Raw genomic sequence first — 21,500 nt, 5'->3', positions numbered from 1 at the left:
GTGTTGTGTTATACACTGGGCCTGAGTTGTGGTGCAGTCTCCCCCCCCAAAAAAGGGAGATTCAAATTGTCACAAAGTGGATATACTTCAATTCTGTTAGTTTGTCGTATATCAGCCAGCCACATTCTGCCACTTACATTGTGTTGTGTTATGCACTGAGCCTGAGTTGTGGTGCAGTCTCCCCCCAAAAAAGGGAGATTCAAATTGTCACAAAGTGGATATACGTCAATTCTGCTAGTTTGTCATATATCAGCCAGCCACGTTCTGCCACTTACATTGTGTTGTGTTATACACTGGGCCTGAGTTGTGGTGCAGTCTCTCCCCCAAAAAAGGGAGATTCAAATTGTCACAAAGTGGATATACGTCAATTCTGTTAGTTTGTCGTATATCAGCCAGCCTCGTTCTGCCACATACATTGTGTTGTGTTATACACTGGGCCTGAGTTGTGGTGCAGTCTCCCCCCAAAAAAGGGAGCTTCAAATTGTCACAAAGTAGATATACGTAAGTTCTGTTAGTTTGTCATACATCAGCCAGCTACCTTCTGCCACTTACATTGTGTTGTGTTATACACTGGGCTTGAGTTGTGGTGCAGTCAGCCCCCCAAAAAAGGGAGATTCAAATTGTCACAAAGTGGATATACTTCAATTCTGTTAGTTTGTCGTATATCAGCCAGCCACGTTCTGCCACTTACATTGTGTTGTGTTATACACTGGGCCTGAGTTGTGGTGCAGTCTCCCCCCCCAAAAAAAAGGGAGATTCAAATTGTCACAAAGTGGATATACGTCAGTTCTGTTAGTTTGTCATATATCAGCCAGCCACGTTCTGCCACTTACATTGTGTTGTGTTATACACTGGGCCTGAGTTGTGGTGCTGTCTCCTCCCCAAAAATGGAGATTTAATTTGTCACAAAGTGGATATACGTCACTTCTCTTAGTTTGTCGTATATCAGCCAGCCACGTTCTGCCACCTACATTGTGTTGTGTTATACACTGGGCATGAGTTGTGGTGCAGTTCCACCCCCAAAAAAGGAAGATTCAAATTGTCACAAAGTGGATAATCGTCAGTTCTGTTAGTTTGTCGAATATCAGCCAGCCACATTCTGCCACTTACATTGTGTTGTGTTGTACACTTGGCCTGAGTTGTGGTGCTGTCTCCCCCAAAAAAAGTGAGATTCAAATTGTCACAAGGTGGATATATGTCAGTTCTGTTAGTTTGTCGTATATCAGCCAGCCACGTTCTGCCACTTACATTGTGTTGTGTTATACGCTGGGCCTGAGTTGTAGTGCTGTCTCCCCCCAAAAAAAGGGAGATTCAAATTGTCACAAAGTGGATATACGTCAATTCTGTTAGTTTGTTGTATATCAGCCAGCCACGTTCTGCCACTTACATTGTGTTTAGTTATACACTGGGCCTGAGTTGTGGTGCCGTCTTCCCCCCAAAAAAAAGGGAGATTCAAATTGTCACAAAGTGGATATATGTCAATTCTGTTAGTTTGTCATATATCAGCCAGCCACGTTCTGCCACTTACGTTGTGTTGTGTTATACACTGGGCCTGAGTTGTGGTGCAGTCTCCCCCCCAAAAAAGGGAGATTCAAATTGTCACAAGGTGGATATATTTCAGTTCTGTTAGTTTGACGTATATCAGCCAGCCACGTTCTGCCACTTACATTGTGTTGTGTTATACACTGGGCCTAAGTTGTGGTGCAGTCTCTCCACCAAAAAGGGAGATTCAAATTGTCATAAAGTGGATATACGTCAATTCTGTTAGTTTGTCGTATTTCAGCCAGCCACGTTCTGCCACTTACATTGTGTTGTGTTATGCACTGGGCCTGAACTGTGGTGCAGTCTCCCCCCCAAAAAAGGGAGATTCAAATTGTCACAAAGTGGATATACTTCAATTCTGTTAGTTTGTCGTATATCAGCCAGCCACGTTCTGCCACTTACATTGTGTTGTGTTATGCTCTGAGCCTGAGTTGTGGTGCAGTCTCCCCCCCAAAAAAGGGAGATTCAAATTGTCACAAAGTGGATATACGTCAATTCTGTTAGTTTGTCATATATCAGCCAGCCACGTTCTGCCACTTACGTTGTGTTGTGTTATACACTGGGCCTGAGTTGTGGTGCAGTCTCCCCCCCAAAAAAGGGAGATTCAAATTGTCACAAGGTGGATATATGTCAGTTCTGTTAGTTTGACGTATACCAGCCAGCCACGTTCTGCCACTTACATTGTGTTGTGCTATACACTGGGCCTAAGTTGTGGTGCAGTCTCCCCCAAAAAAAGGGAGATTCAAATTGTCATATAGTGGATGTACGTCAATTCTGTAAGTTTGTCGTATATCAGCCAGCCACGTTCTGCCACTTACATTGTGTTGTGTTATGCACTGAGCCTGAGTTGTGGAGCAGTCTACCCCCCAAAAAAGGGAGATTCAAATTGTCACAAAGTGGATATACGTCAATTCTGCTAGTTTGTCGTATATCAGCCAGCCACGTTCTGCCACTTACATTGTGTTGTGTTATGCACTGAGCCTGAGTTGTGGTGCAGTCTCCCCCCAAAAAAGGGAGATTCAAATTGTCACAAAGTGGATATACGTCAATTCTGCTAGTTTGTCGTATATCAGCCAGCCACGTTCTGCCACTTACATTGTGTTGTGTTATACACTGTGCCTGAGTTGTGGTGCAGTCTCCCCGCAAAAAAGGGAGCTTCAAATTGTCACAAAAAGGATATATGTAAGTTCTGTTAGTTTGTCATACATCAGCCAGCTACCTTCTGCCACTTACATTGTGTTGTGTTATACACTGGGCTTGAGTTGTGGTGCAGTCAGCCCCCCAAAAAAGGGAGATTTAATTTGTCAGAAAGTGGATATACTTCAATTCTGTTAGTTTGTCGTATATCAGCCAGCCACATTCTGCCACTTACATTGTGTTGTGTTGTACACTGGGCCTGAGTTGTGGTGCTGTCTCCTCCCAAAAAAAGTGAGATTCAAATTGTCACAAGGTGGATATATGTCAGTTCTGTTAGTTTGTCGTATATCAGCCAGCCACGTTCTGCCACTTACATTGTGTTGTGTTATACGCTGGGCCTGAGTTGTAGTGCTGTCTCCCCCCCAAAAAAGGGAGATTCAAATTGTCACAAAGTGGATATACGTCAATTGTGTTAGTTTGTTGTATATCAGCCAGCCACGTTCTGCCACGTACATTGTGTTGTGTTATACACTGGGCCTGAGTTGTGGTGCCGCCTTCCCCACCAAAAAAAGGGAGATTCAAATTGTCACAAAGTGGATATATGTCAATTCTGTTAGTTTGTCAATTATCAGTCAGCCACGTTCTGCCACTTACGTTGTGTTGTGTGATACACTGGGCCTGAGTTTTGGTGCAGTCTCCCCCCCCCCAAAAAAGGGAGATTCAAATTGTCACAAAGTGGATATACGTCAGTTCTGTTAGTTTGTCGTATATCAGCCAGCCACGTTCTGCCACTTACATTGTGTTGTGTTATTCACTGGGCCTGAGTTGTGGTGCTGTCTCCTCCCCAAAAATGGAGATTTAATTTGTCACAAAGTGGATATACGTCACTTCTCTTAGTTTGTCGTATATCAGCCAGCCACGTTCTGCCACTTAAAATTCTGTTGTGTTATACACTGGGCCTGAGTTGTGGTGCTGTCTCCTCCCCAAAAATGGAGATTTAATTTGTCAGAAAGTGGATATACTTCAATTCTGTTAGTTTGTCGTATATCAGCCAGCCACATTCTACCACTTACATTGTGTTGTGTTGTACACTGGGCCTGAGTTGTGGTGCTGTCTCCTCCCAAAAAAAGTGAGATTCAAATTGTCACAAGGTGGATATATGTCAGTTCTGTTAGTTTGTCGTATATCAGCCAGCCACGTTCTGCCACTTACATTGTGTTGTGTTATACGCTGGGCCTGAGTTGTAGTGCTGTCTCCCCCCAAAAAAAGGGAGATTCAAATTGTCAAAAAGTGTATATATACGTCAATTGTGTTAGTTTGTTGTATATCAGCCAGCCACGTTCTGCCACGTTCATTGTGTTGTGTTATACACTGGGCCTGAGTTGTGGTGCCGCCTTCCCCACCAAAAAAAAGGGAGATTCAAATTGTCACAAAGTGGATATATGTCAATTCTGTTAGTTTGTCGTATATCAGCCAGCCACGTTCTGCAACTTACATTGTGTTGTGTTATACACTGGGCCTGAGTTGTGGTGCAGTCTCCCCCCCAAAAAAGGGAGATTCAAATTGTCACAAGTGGATATACTTCAATTCTGTCAGTTTGTCGTATATCAGCCAGCCACGTTCTGCCACTTACATTGTGTTGTGTTATGCACTGAGCCTGAGTTGTGGAGCAGTCTACCCCCCAAAAAAGGGAGATTCAAATTGTCACAAAGTGGATATACGTCAATTCTGTTAGTTTGTCTTATATCAGCCAGCCATGTTCTGCCACTTACATTGTGTTGTGTTATGCACTGAGCCTGAGTTGTGGTGCAGTCTCCCCCCCAAAAAAGGGAGATTCAAATTGTCACAAAGTGGATATACGTCAATTCTGCTAGTTTGTTGTATATCAGCCAGCCACGTTCTGCCACTTACATTGTGTTGTGTTATACACTGGGCCTGAGTTGTGGTGCAGTCTCCCCCCCAAAAAAGGGAGATTCAAATTGTCACAAAGTGGATATACGTCAATTCTGTTAGTTTGTCATATATCAGCCAGCCACGTTCTGCCACTTACGTTGTGTTGTGTTATACACTGGGCCTGAGTTGTGGTGCAGTCTCCCCCCAAAAAAAGGGAGATTCAAATTGTCACAAGGTGGATATATGTCAGTTCTGTTAGTTTGACGTATACCAGCCAGCCACGTTCTGCCACTTACATTGTGTTGTGTTATACACTGGGCCTAAGTTGTGGTGCAGTCTCCCCCCCAAAAAAGGGAGATTCAAATTGTCATAAAGTGGATGTACGTCAATTCTGTAAGTTTGTCGTATATCAGCCAGCCACGTTCTGCCACTTACATTGTGTTTTGTTATAAACTGGGCCTGAGTTGTGGTGCACTCTCCCCCCCCAAAAAAAGGAGATTCAAATTGTCACAAAGTGGATATACGTCAATTCTGTTAGTTTGTCATATATCAGCCAGCCACGTTCTGCCACTTACGTTGTGTTGTGTTATACACTGGGCCTGAGTTGTGGTGCAGTCTCCCCCCAAAAAAAGGGAGATTCAAATTGTCACAAGGTGGATATATGTCAGTTCTGTTAGTTTGACGTATACCAGCCAGCCACGTTCTGCCACTTACATTGTGTTGTGTTATACACTGGGCCTAAGTTGTGGTGCAGTCTCCCCCCCAAAAAAGGGAGATTCAAATTGTCATAAAGTGGATGTACGTCAATTCTGTAAGTTTGTCGTATATCAGCCAGCCACGTTCTGCCACTTACATTGTGTTGTGTTATACACTGGGCCTGAGTTGTGGTGCAGTCTCCCCCCCAAAAAAGGGAGATTCAAATTGTCACAAAGTGGATATACATCAATTCTGTCTGTTTGTTGTATATCAGCCAGCCACGTTCTGCCACTTACATTGTGTTGTGTTATGCACTGAGCCTGAGTTGTTGAGCAGTCTACCCCCCAAAAAAGGGAGATTCAAATTGTCACAAAGTGGATATACGTCAATTCTGTTAGTTTGTCGTATATCAGCCAGCCACATTCTGCCACTTACATTGTGTTGTGTGATGCACTGAGCCTGAGTTGTGGTGCAGTCTCCCCCCAAAAAAGGGAGATTCAATTTGTCACAATGTGGATATACGTCAATTCTGCTAGTTTGTCGTATATCAGCCAGCCACGTTCTGCCACTTACATTGTGTTGTGTTATACACTGGGCCTGAGTTGTGGTGCAGTCTCCCCCCCAAAAAAGGGAGATTCAAATTGTCACAAAGTGGATATACGTCAATTCTGTTAGTTTGTCGTATATCAGCCAGCCACGTTCTGTCACTTACATTGTGTTTTGTTATACACTGTGCCTGAGTTGTGGTGCAGTCTCCCCCCCCAAAAAAAGGGAGATTTAAATTGTCACAAAGTGGATATACGTCAGTTCTGTTAGTTTGTCGTATATCAGCCAGCCACGTTCTGCCACTTACATTGTGTTGTGTTATACACTGTGCCTGAGTTGTGGTGCAGTCTACCCCCAAAAAAGGGAGATTCAAATTGTCACAAAGTGGATATACATAAGTTCTGTTAGTTTGTCATATATCAGCCAGCCAGGTTCTGCCACTTACATTGTGTTGTGTTATACACTGGGCCTGAGTTGTGGTGCAGTCTCCCCCCCAAAAAAAAAGGGAGATTCAAATTGTCACAAAGTGGATATATATGTCAGTTCTGTTAGTTTGTCGTATATCAGCCAGCCACGTTCTGCCACTTACATTGTGTTGTGTTATACACTGGGCCTGAGTTGTGGTGCTGTCTCCTCCCCAAAAATGGAGATTTAATTTGTCACAAAGTGGATATACGTCACTTCTATTAGTTTGTCGTATATCAGCCAGCCACGTTCTGCCACTTACATTGTGTTGTGTGATGCACTGAGCCTGAGTTGTGGTGCAGTCTCCCCCCAAAAAAGGGAGATTCAAATTGTCACAAAGTGGATATACGTCAATTCTGCTAGTTTGTCGTATATCAGCCAGCCACGTTCTGCCACTTACATTGTGTTGTGTTATACACTGGGCCTGAGTTGTGGTGCTGTCTCCCCCCAAAAAAAGGGAGATTCAAATTGTCACAAAGTGGATATACGTCAATTCTGTTAGTTTGTCGTATATCAGCCAGCCACGTTCTGCCACATACATTGTGTTTTGTTATACACTGGGCCTGAGTTGTGGTGCAGTCTCCCCTCCCAAAAAAAAGGGAGATTCAAATTGTCACAAAGTGGATATACGTCAGTTCTGTTAGTTTGTCGTATATCAGCCAGCCACGTTCTGCCACTTACATTGTGTTGTGTTATACACTGTGCCTGAGTTGTGGTGCAGTCTCCCCCCAAAAAAGGGAGATTCAAATTGTCACAAAGTGGATATACGTAAGTTCTGTTAGTTTGTCATACATCAGCCAGCTACCTTCTGCCACTTACATTGTGTTGTGTTATACACTGGGCTTGAGTTGTGGTGCAGTCAGCCCCCCAAAAAAGGGAGATTCAAATTGTCACAAAGAGGATATACGTCAATTCTGTTAGTTTGTCGTATATCAGCCAGCCACGTTCTGCCACTTACATTGTGTTGTGTTATACACTGGGCCTGAGTTTTGGTGCAGTCTCCCCCCCCAAAAAAAAGGGAGATTCAAATTGTCACAAAGTGGATATACGTCAGTTCTGTTAGTTTGTCGTATATCAGCCAGCCACGTTCTGCCACTTACATTGTGTTTTGTTATAAACTGGGCCTGAGTTGTGGTGCAGTCTCCCCCCCAAAAAAAAGGAGATTCAAATTGTCACAAAGTGGATATACGTCAATTCTGTTAGTTTGTCATATATCAGCCAGCCACGTTCTGCCACTTACGTTGTGTTGTGTTATACACTGGGCCTGAGTTGTGGTGCAGTCTCCCCCCAAAAAAGGGAGATTCAAATTGTCACAATGTGGATATACGTCAATTCTGCTAGTTTGTCGTATATCAGCCAGCCACGTTCTGCCACTTACATTGTGTTGTGTTATACACTGGGCCTGAGTTGTGGTGCTGTCTCCCCCCAAAAAAATGGAGATTCAAATTGTCACAAAGTGGATATACGTCAATTCTGTTAGTTTGTCGTATATCAGCCAGCCACGTTCTGCCACTTACATTGTGTTTTGTTATACACTGGGCCTGAGTTGTGGTGCAGTCTCCCCTCCCAAAAAAAAGGGAGATTCAAATTGTCACAAAGTGGATATACGTCAGTTCTGTTAGTTTGTCGTATATCAGCCAGCCACGTTCTGCCACTTACATTGTGTTGTGTTATACACTGTGCCTGAGTTGTGGTGCAGTCTCCCCCCAAAAAAGCGAGATTCAAATTGTCACAAAGTGGATATACGTAAGTTCTGTTAGTTTGTCATACATCAGCCAGCTACCTTCTGCCACTTACATTGTGTTGTGTTATACACTGGGCTTGAGTTGTGGTGCAGTCAGCCCCCCAAAAAAGGGAGATTCAAATTGTCACAAAGAGGATATACGTCAATTCTGTTAGTTTGTCGTATATCAGCCAGCCACGTTCTGCCACTTACATTGTGTTGTGTTATACACTGGGCCTGAGTTTTGGTGCAGTCTCCCCCCCCAAAAAAAAGGGAGATTCAAATTGTCACAAAGTGGATATACGTCAGTTCTGTTAGTTTGTCGTATATCAGCCAGCCACGTTCTGCCACTTACATTGTGTTTTGTTATAAACTGGGCCTGAGTTGTGGTGCAGTCTCCCCCCCCAAAAAAAGGAGATTCAAATTGTCACAAAGTGGATATACGTCAATTCAGTTAGTTTGTCATATATCAGCCAGCCACGTTCTGCCACTTACGTTGTGTTGTGTTATACACTGGGCCTGAGTTGTGGTGCAGTCTCCCCCCAAAAAAAGGGAGATTCAAATTGTCACAAGGTGGATATATGTCAGTTCTGTTAGTTTGACGTATACCAGCCAGCCACGTTCTGCCACTTACATTGTGTTGTGTTATACACTGGGCCTAAGTTGTGGTGCAGTCTCCCCCCAAAAAAAGGGAGATTCAAATTGTCATAAAGTGGATGTACGTCAATTCTGTTAGTTTGTCGTATATCAGCCAGCCACATTCTGCCACTTACATTGTGTTGTGTGATGCACTGAGCCTGAGTTGTGGTGCAGTCTCCCCCCAAAAAAGGGAGATTCAATTTGTCACAATGTGGATATACGTCAATTCTGTTAGTTTGTCATATATCAGCCAGCCACGTTCTGCCACTTACGTTGTGTTGTGTTATACACTGGGCCTGAGTTGTGGTGCAGTCTCCCCCCAAAAAAGGGAGATTCAAATTGTCACAATGTGGATATACGTCAATTCTGCTAGTTTGTCGTATATCAGCCAGCCACGTTCTGCCACTTACATTGTGTTGTGTTATACACTGGGCCTGAGTTGTGGTGCTGTCTCCCCCCCAAAAAAGGGAGATTCAAATTGTCACAAAGTGGATATACGTCAATTCTGTTAGTTTGTCGTATATCAGCCAGCCACGTTCTGCCACTTACATTGTGTTTTGTTATACACTGGGCCTGAGTTGTGGTGCAGTCTCCCCTCCCCAAAAAAAGGGAGATTCAAATTGTCACAAAGTGGATATACGTCAGTTCTGTTAGTTTGTCGTATATCAGCCAGCCACGTTCTGCCACTTACATTGTGTTGTGTTATACACTGTGCCTGAGTTGTGGTGCAGTCTCCCCCCAAAAAAGCGAGATTCAAATTGTCACAAAGTGGATATACGTAAGTTCTGTTAGTTTGTCATACATCAGCCAGCTACCTTCTGCCACTTACATTGTGTTGTGTTATACACTGGGCTTGAGTTGTGGTGCAGTCAGCCCCCCAAAAAAGGGAGATTCAAATTGTCACAAAGAGGATATACGTCAATTCTGTTAATTTGTCATATATCAGCCAGCCACGTTCTGCCACTTACACTGTGTTGTGTTATACACTGGGCCTGAGTTGTGGTGCAGTCTCCCCCCCCAAAAAAAGGAGATTCAAATTGTCACAAAGTGGATATACGTCAATTCTGTTAGTTTGTCATGTATCAGCCAGCCACGTTCTGCCACTTACGTTGTGTTGTGTTATACACTGGGCCTGAGTTGTGGTGCAGTCTCCCCCCAAAAAAAGGGAGATTCAAATTGTCACAAGGTGGATATATGTCAGTTCTGTTAGTTTGACGTATACCAGCCAGCCACGTTCTGCCACTTACATTGTGTTGTGTTATACACTGGGCCTAAGTTGTGGTGCAGTCTCCCCCCAAAAAAAGGGAGATTCAAATTGTCATAAAGTGGATGTACGTCAATTCTGTAAGTTTGTCGTATATCAGCCAGCCACGTTCTGCCACTTACATTGTGTTGTGTTATACACTGGGCCTGAGTTGTGGTGCAGTCTCCCCCCCAAAAAAGGGAGATTCAAATTGTCACAAAGTGGATATACATCAATTCTGTCTGTTTGTCGTATATCAGCCAGCCACGTTCTGCCACTTACATTGTGTTGTGTTATGCACTGAGCCTGAGTTGTTGAGCAGTCTACCCCCCAAAAAAGGGAGATTCAAATTGTCACAGAGTGGATATACGTCAATTCTGTTAGTTTGTCGTATATCAGCCAGCCACATTCTGCCACTTACATTGTGTTGTGTGATGCACTGAGCCTGAGTTGTGGTGCAGTCTCCCCCCAAAAAAGGGAGATTCAATTTGTCACTATGTGGATATACGTCAATTCTGTTAGTTTGTCGTATATCAGCCAGCCACGTTCTGTCACTTACATTGTGTTTTGTTATACACTGTGCCTGAGTTGTGGTGCAGTCTCCCCCCCCCAAAAAAGGGAGATTTAAATTGTCACAAAGTGGATATACGTCAGTTCTGTTAGTTTGTCGTATATCAGCCAGCCACGTTCTGCCACTTACATTGTGTTGTGTTATACACTGTGCCTGAGTTGTGGGGCAGTCTACCCCCAAAAAAGGGAGATTCAAATTGTCACAAAGTGGATATACATAAGTTCTGTTAGTTTGTCATACATCAGCCAGCCACGTTCTGCAACTTACATTGTGTTGTGTTATACACTGGGCTTGAGTTGTGGTGCAGTCAGCCCCCCAAAAAAGGGAGATTCAAATTGTCACAAAGAGGATATACGTCAATTCTGTTAGTTTGTCGTATATCAGCCAGCCACGTTCTGCCACTTACATTGTGTTGTGTTATACACTGGGCCTGAGTTGTGGTGCAGTCTCCCCCCCCAAAAAAAAGGGAGATTCAAATTGTCACAAAGTGGATATATATGTCAGTTCTGTTAGTTTGTCGTATATCAGCCAGCCACGTTCTGCCACTTACATTCTGTTGTGTTATACACTGGGCCTGAGTTGTGGTGCTGTCTCCTCCCCAAAAATGGAGATTTAATTTGTCAGAAAGTGGATATACTTCAATTCTGTTAGTTTGTCGTATATCAGCCAGCCACATTCTGCCACTTACATTGTGTTGTGTTGTACACTGGGCCTGAGTTGTGGTGCTGTCTCCTCCCAAAAAAAGTGAGATTCAAATTCTCACAAGGTGGATATATGTCAGTTCTGTTAGTTTGTCGTATATCAGCCAGCCACGTTCTGCCACTTACATTGTGTTGTGTTATACGCTGGGCCTGAGTTGTAGTGCTGTCTCCCCCCAAAAAAAGGGAGATTCAAATTGTCACAAAGTGGATATACGTCAATTGTGTTAGTTTGTTGTATATCAGCCAGCCACGTTCTGCCACGTACATTGTGTTGTGTTATACACTGGGCCTGAGTTGTGGTGCCGCCTTCCCCACCAAAAAAAAGGGAGATTCAAATTGTCACAAAGTGGATATATGTCAATTCTGTTAGTTTGTCATATATCAGTCAGCCACGTTCTGCCACTTACGTTGTGTTGTGTGATACACTGGGCCTGAGTTTTGGTGCAGTCTCCCCCCCCAAAAAAAAGGGAGATTCAAATTGTCACAAAGTGGATATACATCAATTCTGTCTGTTTGTCGTATATCAGCCAGCCACGTTCTGCCACTTACATTGTGTTGTGTTATGCACTGAGCCTGAGTTGTTGAGCAGTCTACCCCCCAAAAAAGGGAGATTCAAATTGTCACAAAGTGGATATACGTCAATTCTGTTAGTTTGTCGTATTTCAGCCAGCCACATTCTGCCACTTACATTGTGTTGTGTGATGCACTGAGCCTGAGTTGTGGTGCAGTCTCCCCCCAAAAAAGGGAGATTCAATTTGTCACAATGTGGATATACGTCAATTCTGCTAGTTTGTCGTATATCAGCCAGCCACGTTCTGCCACTTACATTGTGTTGTGTTATACACTGGGCCTGAGTTGTGGTGCAGTCTCCTCCCCAAAAATGGAGATTTAATTTGTCACAAAGTGGATATACGTCACTTCTCTTAGTTTGTCGTATATCAGCCAGCCACGTTCTGCCACTTACATTGTGTTGTGTGATGCACTGAGCCTGAGTTGTGGTGCAGTCTCCCCCCAAAAAAGGGAGATTCAAATTGTCACAAAGTGGATATACGTCAATTCTGCTAGTTTGTCGTATATCAGCCAGCCACGTTCTGCCACTTACATTGTGTTGTGTTATACACTGGGCCTGAGTTGTGGTGCAGTCTCCCCCCCAAAAAAGGGAGATTCAAATTGTCACAAAGTGGATATACGTCAATTCTGTTAGTTTGTCGTATATCAGCCAGCCACGTTCTGTCACTTACATTGTGTTTTGTTATACACTGTGCCTGAGTTGTGGTGCAGTCTCCCCCCCAAAAAAAAGGGAGATTTAAATTGTCACAAAGTGGATATACATGAGTTCTGTTAGTTTGTCGTATATCAGCCAGCCACGTTCTGCCACTTACATTGTGTTGTGTTATACACTGTGCCTGAGTTGTGGTGCAGTCTACCCCCAAAAAAGGGAGATTCAAATTGTCACAAAGTGGATATACATAAGTTCTGTTAGTTTGTCATACATCAACCAGCCACGTTCTGCCACTTACATTGTGTTGTGTTATACACTGGGCTTGAGTTGTGGTGCAGTCAGCCCCCCAAAAAAGGGAGATTCAAATTGTCACAAAGAGGATATACGTCAATTCTGTTAGTTTGTCGTATATCAGCCAGCCACGTTCTGCCACTTACATTGTGTTGTGTTATACACTGGGCCTGAGTTGTGGTGCAGTCTCCCCCCCCCAAAAAAAAGGGAGATTCAAATTGTCACAAAGTGGATATATATGTCAGTTCTGTTAGTTTGTCGTATATCAGCCAGCCACGTTCTGCCACTTACATTGTGTTGTGTTATACACTGGGCCTGAGTTGTGGTGCTGTCTCCTCCCCAAAAATGGAGATTTAATTTGTCACAAAGTGGACATACGTCACTTCTCTTAGTTTGTCGTATATCAGCCAGCCACGTTCTGCCACTTACATTGTGTTGTGTGATGCACAGAGCCTGAGTTGTGGTGCAGTCTCCCCCCAAAAAAGGGAGATTCAAATTGTCACAAAGTGGATATACGTCAATTCTGCTAGTTTGTCGTATATCAGCCAGCCACGTTCTGCCACTTACATTGTGTTGTGTTATACACTGGGCCTGAGTTGTGGTGCAGTCTCCCCCCCAAAAAAGGGAGATTCAAATTGTCACAAAGTGGATATACGTCAATTCTGTTAGTTTGTCGTATATCAGCCAGCCACGTTCTGTCACTTACATTGTGTTTTGTTATACACTGTGCCTGAGTTGTGGTGCAGTCTCCCCCCAAAAAAAAAGGGAGATTTAAATTGTCACAAAGTGGATATACGTCAGTTCTGTTAGTTTGTCGTATATCAGCCAGCCACGTTCTGCCACTTACATTGTGTTGTGTTATACACTGTGCCTGAGTTGTGGTGCAGTCTACCCCCAAAAAAGGGAGATTCAAATTGTCACAAAGTGGATATACATAAGTTTTGTTAGTTTGTCATACATCAGCCAGCCACGTTCTGCAACTTACATTGTGTTGTGTTATACACTGGGCTTGAGTTGTGGTGCAGTCAGCCCCCCAAAAAAGGGAGATTCAAATTGTCACAAAGAGGATATACGTCAATTCTGTTAGTTTGTCGTATATCAGCCAGCCAGGTTCTGCCACTTACATTGTGTTGTGTTATACACTGGGCCTGAGTTGTGGTGCAGTCTCCCCCCCAAAAAAAAAGGGAGATTCAAATTGTCACAAAGTGGATATATATGTCAGTTCTGTTAGTTTGTCGTATATCAGCCAGCCACGTTCTGCCACTTACATTGTGTTGTGTTATACACTGGGCCTGAGTTGTGGTGCTGTCTCCTCCCCAAAAATGGAGATTTAATTTGTCACAAAGTGGATATACGTCACTTCTATTAGTTTGTCGTATATCAGCCAGCCACGTTCTGCCACTTACATTGTGTTTTGTTATACACTGGGCCTGAGTTGTGGTGCAGTCTCCCCTCCCAAAAAAAAGGGAGATTCAAATTGTCACAAAGTGGATATACGTCAGTTCTGTTAGTTTGTCGTATATCAGCCAGCCACGTTCTGCCACTTACATTGTGTTGTGTTATACACTGTGCCTGAGTTGTGGTGCAGTCTCCCCCCAAAAAAGGGAGATTCAAATTGTCACAAAGTGGATATACGTAAGTTCTGTTAGTTTGTCATACATCAGCCAGCTACCTTCTGCCACTTACATTGTGTTGTGTTATACACTGGGCTTGAGTTGTGGTGCAGTCAGCCCCCCAAAAAAGGGAGATTCAAATTGTCACAAAGAGGATATACGTCAATTCTGTTAGTTTGTCGTATATCAGCCAGCCACGTTCTGCCACTTACATTGTGTTGTGTTATACACTGGGCCTGAGTTTTGGTGCAGTCTCCCCCCCCAAAAAAAAGGGAGATTCAAATTGTCACAAAGTGGATATACGTCAGTTCTGTTAGTTTGTCGTATATCAGCCAGCCACGTTCTGCCACTTACATTGTGTTTTGTTATAAACTGGGCCTGAGTTGTGGTGCAGTCTCCCCCCCCAAAAAAAGGAGATTCAAATTGTCACAAAGTGGATATACGTCAATTCTGTTAGTTTGTCATATATCAGCCAGCCACGTTCTGCCACTTACGTTGTGTTGTGTTATACACTGGGCCTGAGTTGTGGTGCAGTCTCCCCCCAAAAAAGGGAGATTCAAATTGTCACAATGTGGATATACGTCATTTCTGCTAGTTTGTCGTATATCAGCCAGCCACGTTCTGCCACTTACATTGTGTTGTGTTATACACTGGGCCTGAGTTGTGGTGCTGACTCCCCCCCAAAAAAGGGAGATTCAAATTGTCACAAAGTGGATATACGTCAATTCTGTTAGTTTGTCGTATATCAGCCAGCCACGTTCTGCCACTTACATTGTGTTTTGTTATACACTGGGCCTGAGTTGTGGTGCAGTCTCCCCTCCCAAAAAAAAGGGAGATTCAAATTGTCACAAAGTGGATATACGTCAGTTCTGTTAGTTTGTCGTATATCAGCCAGCCACGTTCTGCCACTTACATTGTGTTGTGTTATACACTGTGCCTGAGTTGTGGTGCAGTCTCCCCCCAAAAAAGCGAGATTCAAATTGTCACAAAGTGGATATACGTAAGTTCTGTTAGTTTGTCATACATCAGCCAGCTACCTTCTGCCACTTACATTGTGTTGTGTTATACACTGGGCTTGAGTTGTGGTGCAGTCAGCCCCCCAAAAAAGGGAGATTCAAATTGTCACAAGGTGGATATATGTCAGTTCTGTTAGTTTGACGTATACCAGCCAGCCACGTTCTGCCACTTACATTGTGTTGTGTTATACACTGGGCCTAAGTTGTGGTGCAGTCTCCCCCCAAAAAAAGGGAGATTCAAATTGTCATAAAGTGGATGTACGTCAATTCTGAAAGTTTGTCGTATATCAGCCAGCCACGTTCTGCCACTTACATTGTGTTGTGTTATACACTGGGCCTGAGTTGTGGTGCAGTCTCCCCCCCAAAAAAGGGAGATTCAAATTGTCACAAAGTGGATATACATCAATTCTGTCTGTTTGTCGTATATCAGCCAGCCACGTTCTGCCACTTACATTGTGTTGTGTTATGCACTGAGCCTGAGTTGTTGAGCAGTCTACCCCCCAAAAAAGGGAGATTCAAATTGTCACAAAGTGGATATACGTCAATTCTGTTAGTTTGTCGTATATCAGCCAGCCACATTCTGCCACTTACATTGTGTTGTGTGATGCACTGAGCCTGAGTTGTGGTGCAGTCTCCCCCCAAAAAAGGGAGATTCAATTTGTCACAATGTGGATATACGTCAATTCTGTTAGTTTGTCGTATATCAGCCAGTCACGTTCTGTCACTTACATTGTGTTTTGTTATACACTGTGCCTGAGTTGTGGTGCATTCTCCCCCCCCAAAAAAAGGGAGATTTAAATTGTCACAAAGTGGATATACGTCAGTTCTGTTAGTTTGTCGTATATCAGCCAGCCACGTTCTGCCACTTACATTGTGTTGTGTTATACACTGTGCCTGAGTTGTGGTGCAGTCTACCCCCAAAAAAGGGAGATTCAAATTGTCACAAAGTGGATATACATAAGTTCTGTTAGTTTGTCATACATCAGCCAGCCACGTTCTGCAACTTACATTGTGTTGTGTTATACACTGGGCTTGAGTTGTGGTGCAGTCAGCCCCCCAAAAAAGGGAGATTCAAATTGTCACAAAGAGGATATACGTCAATTCTGTTAGTTTGTCGTATATCAGCCAGCCACGTTCTGCCACTTACATTGTGTTGTGTTATACACTGGGCCTGAGTTGTGGTGCAGTCTCCCCCCCAAAAAAAAAGGGAGATTCAAATTGTCACAAAGTGGATATATATGTCAGTTCTGTTAGTTTGTCGTATATCAGCCAGCCACGTTCTGCCACTTACATTCTGTTGTGTTATACACTGGGCCTGAGTTGTGGTGCTGTCTCCTCCCCAAAAATGGAGATTTAATTTGTCAGAAAGTGGATATACTTCAATTCTGTTAGTTTGTCGTATATCAGCCAGCCACATTCTGCCACTTACATTGTGTTGTGTTGTACACTGGGCCTGAGTTGTGGTGCTGTCTCCTCCCAAAAAAAGTGAGATTCAAATTCTCACAAGGTGGATATATGTCAGTTCTGTTAGTTTGTCGTATATCAGCCAGCCACGTTCTGCCACTTACATTGTGTTGTGTTATACGCTGGGCCTGAGTTGTAGTGCTGTCTCCCCCCAAAAAAAGGGAGATTCAAATTGTCACAAAGTGGATATACGTCAATTGTGTTAGTTTGTTGTATATCAGCCAGCCACGTTCTGCCACGTACATTGTGTTGTGTTATACACTGGGCCTGAGTTGTGGTGCCGCCTTCCCCACCAAAAAAAAGGGAGATTCAAATTGTCACAAAGTGGATATATGTCAATTCTGTTAGTTTGTCATATATCAGTCAGCCACGTTCTGCCACTTACGTTGTGTTGTGTGATACACTGGGCCTGAGTTTTGGTGCAGTCTCCCCCCCCAAAAAAAAGGGAGATTCAAATTGTCACAAAGTGGATATACATCAATTCTGTCTGTTTGTCGTATATCAGCCAGCCACGTTCTGCCACTTACATTGTGTTGTGTTATGCACTGAGCCTGAGTTGTTGAGCAGTCTACCCCCCAAAAAAGGGAGATTCAAATTGTCACAAAGTGGATATACGTCAATTCTGTTAGTTTGTCGTATTTCAGCCAGCCACATTCTGCCACTTACATTGTGTTGTGTGATGCACTGAGCCTGAGTTGTGGTGCAGTCTCCCCCCAAAAAAGGGAGATTCAATTTGTCACAATGTGGATATACGTCAATTCTGCTAGTTTGTCGTATATCAGCCAGCCACGTTCTGCCACTTACATTGTGTTGTGTTATACACTGGGCCTGAGTTGTGGTGCAGTCTCCTCCCCAAAAATGGAGATTTAATTTGTCACAAAGTGGATATACGTCACTTCTCTTAGTTTGTCGTATATCAGCCAGCCACGTTCTGCCACTTACATTGTGTTGTGTGATGCACTGAGCCTGAGTTGTGGTGCAGTCTCCCCCCAAAAAAGGGAGATTCAAATTGTCACAAAGTGGATATACGTCAATTCTGCTAGTTTGTCGTATATCAGCCAGCCACGTTCTGCCACTTACATTGTGTTGTGTTATACACTGGGCCTGAGTTGTGGTGCAGTCTCCCCCCCAAAAAAGGGAGATTCAAATTGTCACAAAGTGGATATACGTCAATTCTGTTAGTTTGTCGTATATCAGCCAGCCACGTTCTGTCACTTACATTGTGTTTTGTTATACACTGTGCCTGAGTTGTGGTGCAGTCTCCCCCCCAAAAAAAAGGGAGATTTAAATTGTCACAAAGTGGATATACATGAGTTCTGTTAGTTTGTCGTATATCAGCCAGCCACGTTCTGCCACTTACATTGTGTTGTGTTATACACTGTGCCTGAGTTGTGGTGCAGTCTACCCCCAAAAAAGGGAGATTCAAATTGTCACAAAGTGGATATACATAAGTTCTGTTAGTTTGTCATACATCAACCAGCCACGTTCTGCCACTTACATTGTGTTGTGTTATACACTGGGCTTGAGTTGTGGTGCAGTCAGCCCCCCAAAAAAGGGAGATTCAAATTGTCACAAAGAGGATATACGTCAATTCTGTTAGTTTGTCGTATATCAGCCAGCCACGTTCTGCCACTTACATTGTGTTGTGTTATACACTGGGCCTGAGTTGTGGTGCAGTCTCCCCCCCCCAAAAAAAAGGGAGATTCAAATTGTCACAAAGTGGATATATATGTCAGTTCTGTTAGTTTGTCGTATATCAGCCAGCCACGTTCTGCCACTTACATTGTGTTGTGTTATACACTGGGCCTGAGTTGTGGTGCTGTCTCCTCCCCAAAAATGGAGATTTAATTTGTCACAAAGTGGACATACGTCACTTCTCTTAGTTTGTCGTATATCAGCCAGCCACGTTCTGCCACTTACATTGTGTTGTGTGATGCACAGAGCCTGAGTTGTGGTGCAGTCTCCCCCCAAAAAAGGGAGATTCAAATTGTCACAAAGTGGATATACGTCAATTCTGCTAGTTTGTCGTATATCAGCCAGCCACGTTCTGCCACTTACATTGTGTTGTGTTATACACTGGGCCTGAGTTGTGGTGCAGTCTCCCCCCCAAAAAAGGGAGATTCAAATTGTCACAAAGTGGATATACGTCAATTCTGTTAGTTTGTCGTATATCAGCCAGCCACGTTCTGTCACTTACATTGTGTTTTGTTATACACTGTGCCTGAGTTGTGGTGCAGTCTCCCCCCAAAAAAAAAGGGAGATTTAAATTGTCACAAAGTGGATATACGTCAGTTCTGTTAGTTTGTCGTATATCAGCCAGCCACGTTCTGCCACTTACATTGTGTTGTGTTATACACTGTGCCTGAGTTGTGGTGCAGTCTACCCCCAAAAAAGGGAGATTCAAATTGTCACAAAGTGGATATACATAAGTTTTGTTAGTTTGTCATACATCAGCCAGCCACGTTCTGCAACTTACATTGTGTTGTGTTATACACTGGGCTTGAGTTGTGGTGCAGTCAGCCCCCCAAAAAAGGGAGATTCAAATTGTCACAAAGAGGATATACGTCAATTCTGTTAGTTTGTCGTATATCAGCCAGCCAGGTTCTGCCACTTACATTGTGTTGTGTTATACACTGGGCCTGAGTTGTGGTGCAGTCTCCCCCCCAAAAAAAAAGGGAGATTCAAATTGTCACAAAGTGGATATATATGTCAGTTCTGTTAGTTTGTCGTATATCAGCCAGCCACGTTCTGCCACTTACATTGTGTTGTGTTATACACTGGGCCTGAGTTGTGGTGCTGTCTCCTCCCCAAAAATGGAGATTTAATTTGTCACAAAGTGGATATACGTCACTTCTATTAGTTTGTCGTATATCAGCCAGCCACGTTCTGCCACTTACATTGTGTTTTGTTATACACTGGGCCTGAGTTGTGGTGCAGTCTCCCCTCCCAAAAAAAAGGGAGATTCAAATTGTCACAAAGTGGATATACGTCAGTTCTGTTAGTTTGTCGTATATCAGCCAGCCACGTTCTGCCACTTACATTGTGTTGTGTTATACACTGTGCCTGAGTTGTGGTGCAGTCTCCCCCCAAAAAAGGGAGATTCAAATTGTCACAAAGTGGATATACGTAAGTTCTGTTAGTTTGTCATACATCAGCCAGCTACCTTCTGCCACTTACATTGTGTTGTGTTATACACTGGGCTTGAGTTGTGGTGCAGTCAGCCCCCCAAAAAAGGGAGATTCAAATTGTCACAAAGAGGATATACGTCAATTCTGTTAGTTTGTCGTATATCAGCCAGCCACGTTCTGCCACTTACATTGTGTTGTGTTATACACTGGGCCTGAGTTTTGGTGCAGTCTCCCCCCCCAAAAAAAAGGGAGATTCAAATTGTCACAAAGTGGATATACGTCAGTTCTGTTAGTTTGTCGTATATCAGCCAGCCACGTTCTGCCACTTACATTGTGTTTTGTTATAAACTGGGCCTGAGTTGTGGTGCAGTCTCCCCCCCCAAAAAAAGGAGATTCAAATTGTCACAAAGTGGATATACGTCAATTCTGTTAGTTTGTCATATATCAGCCAGCCACGTTCTGCCACTTACGTTGTGTTGTGTTATACACTGGGCCTGAGTTGTGGTGCAGTCTCCCCCCAAAAAAGGGAGATTCAAATTGTCACAATGTGGATATACGTCATTTCTGCTAGTTTGTCGTATATCAGCCAGCCACGTTCTGCCACTTACATTGTGTTGTGTTATACACTGGGCCTGAGTTGTGGTGCTGACTCCCCCCCAAAAAAGGGAGATTCAAATTGTCACAAAGTGGATATACGTCAATTCTGTTAGTTTGTCGTATATCAGCCAGCCACGTTCTGCCACTTACATTGTGTTTTGTTATACACTGGGCCTGAGTTGTGGTGCAGTCTCCCCTCCCAAAAAAAAGGGAGATTCAAATTGTCACAAAGTGGATATACGTCAGTTCTGTTAGTTTGTCGTATATCAGCCAGCCACGTTCTGCCACTTACATTGTGTTGTGTTATACACTGTGCCTGAGTTGTGGTGCAGTCTCCCCCCAAAAAAGCGAGATTCAAATTGTCACAAAGTGGATATACGTAAGTTCTGTTAGTTTGTCATACATCAGCCAGCTACCTTCTGCCACTTACATTGTGTTGTGTTATACACTGGGCTTGAGTTGTGGTGCAGTCAGCCCCCCAAAAAAGGGAGATTCAAATTGTCACAAGGTGGATATATGTCAGTTCTGTTAGTTTGACGTATACCAGCCAGCCACGTTCTGCCACTTACATTGTGTTGTGTTATACACTGGGCCTAAGTTGTGGTGCAGTCTCCCCCCAAAAAAAGGGAGATTCAAATTGTCATAAAGTGGATGTACGTCAATTCTGAAAGTTTGTCGTATATCAGCCAGCCACGTTCTGCCACTTACATTGTGTTGTGTTATACACTGGGCCTGAGTTGTGGTGCAGTCTCCCCCCAAAAAAAGGGAGATTCAAATTGTCACAAAGTGGATATACATCAATTCTGTCTGTTTGTCGTATATCAGCCAGCCACGTTCTGCCACTTACATTGTGTTGTGTTATGCACTGAGCCTGAGTTGTTGAGCAGTCTACCCCCCAAAAAAGGGAGATTCAAATTGTCACAAAGTGGATATACGTCAATTCTGTTAGTTTGTCGTATATCAGCCAGCCACATTCTGCCACTTACATTGTGTTGTGTGATGCACTGAGCCTG

Source organism: Ranitomeya variabilis, chromosome 1 (assembly GCF_051348905.1).
Source record: "Ranitomeya variabilis isolate aRanVar5 chromosome 1, aRanVar5.hap1, whole genome shotgun sequence".
Classification (NCBI taxonomy): Eukaryota; Metazoa; Chordata; class Amphibia; order Anura; family Dendrobatidae; genus Ranitomeya; species Ranitomeya variabilis.
Note: the sequence above shows the minus strand (reverse complement) of the source record.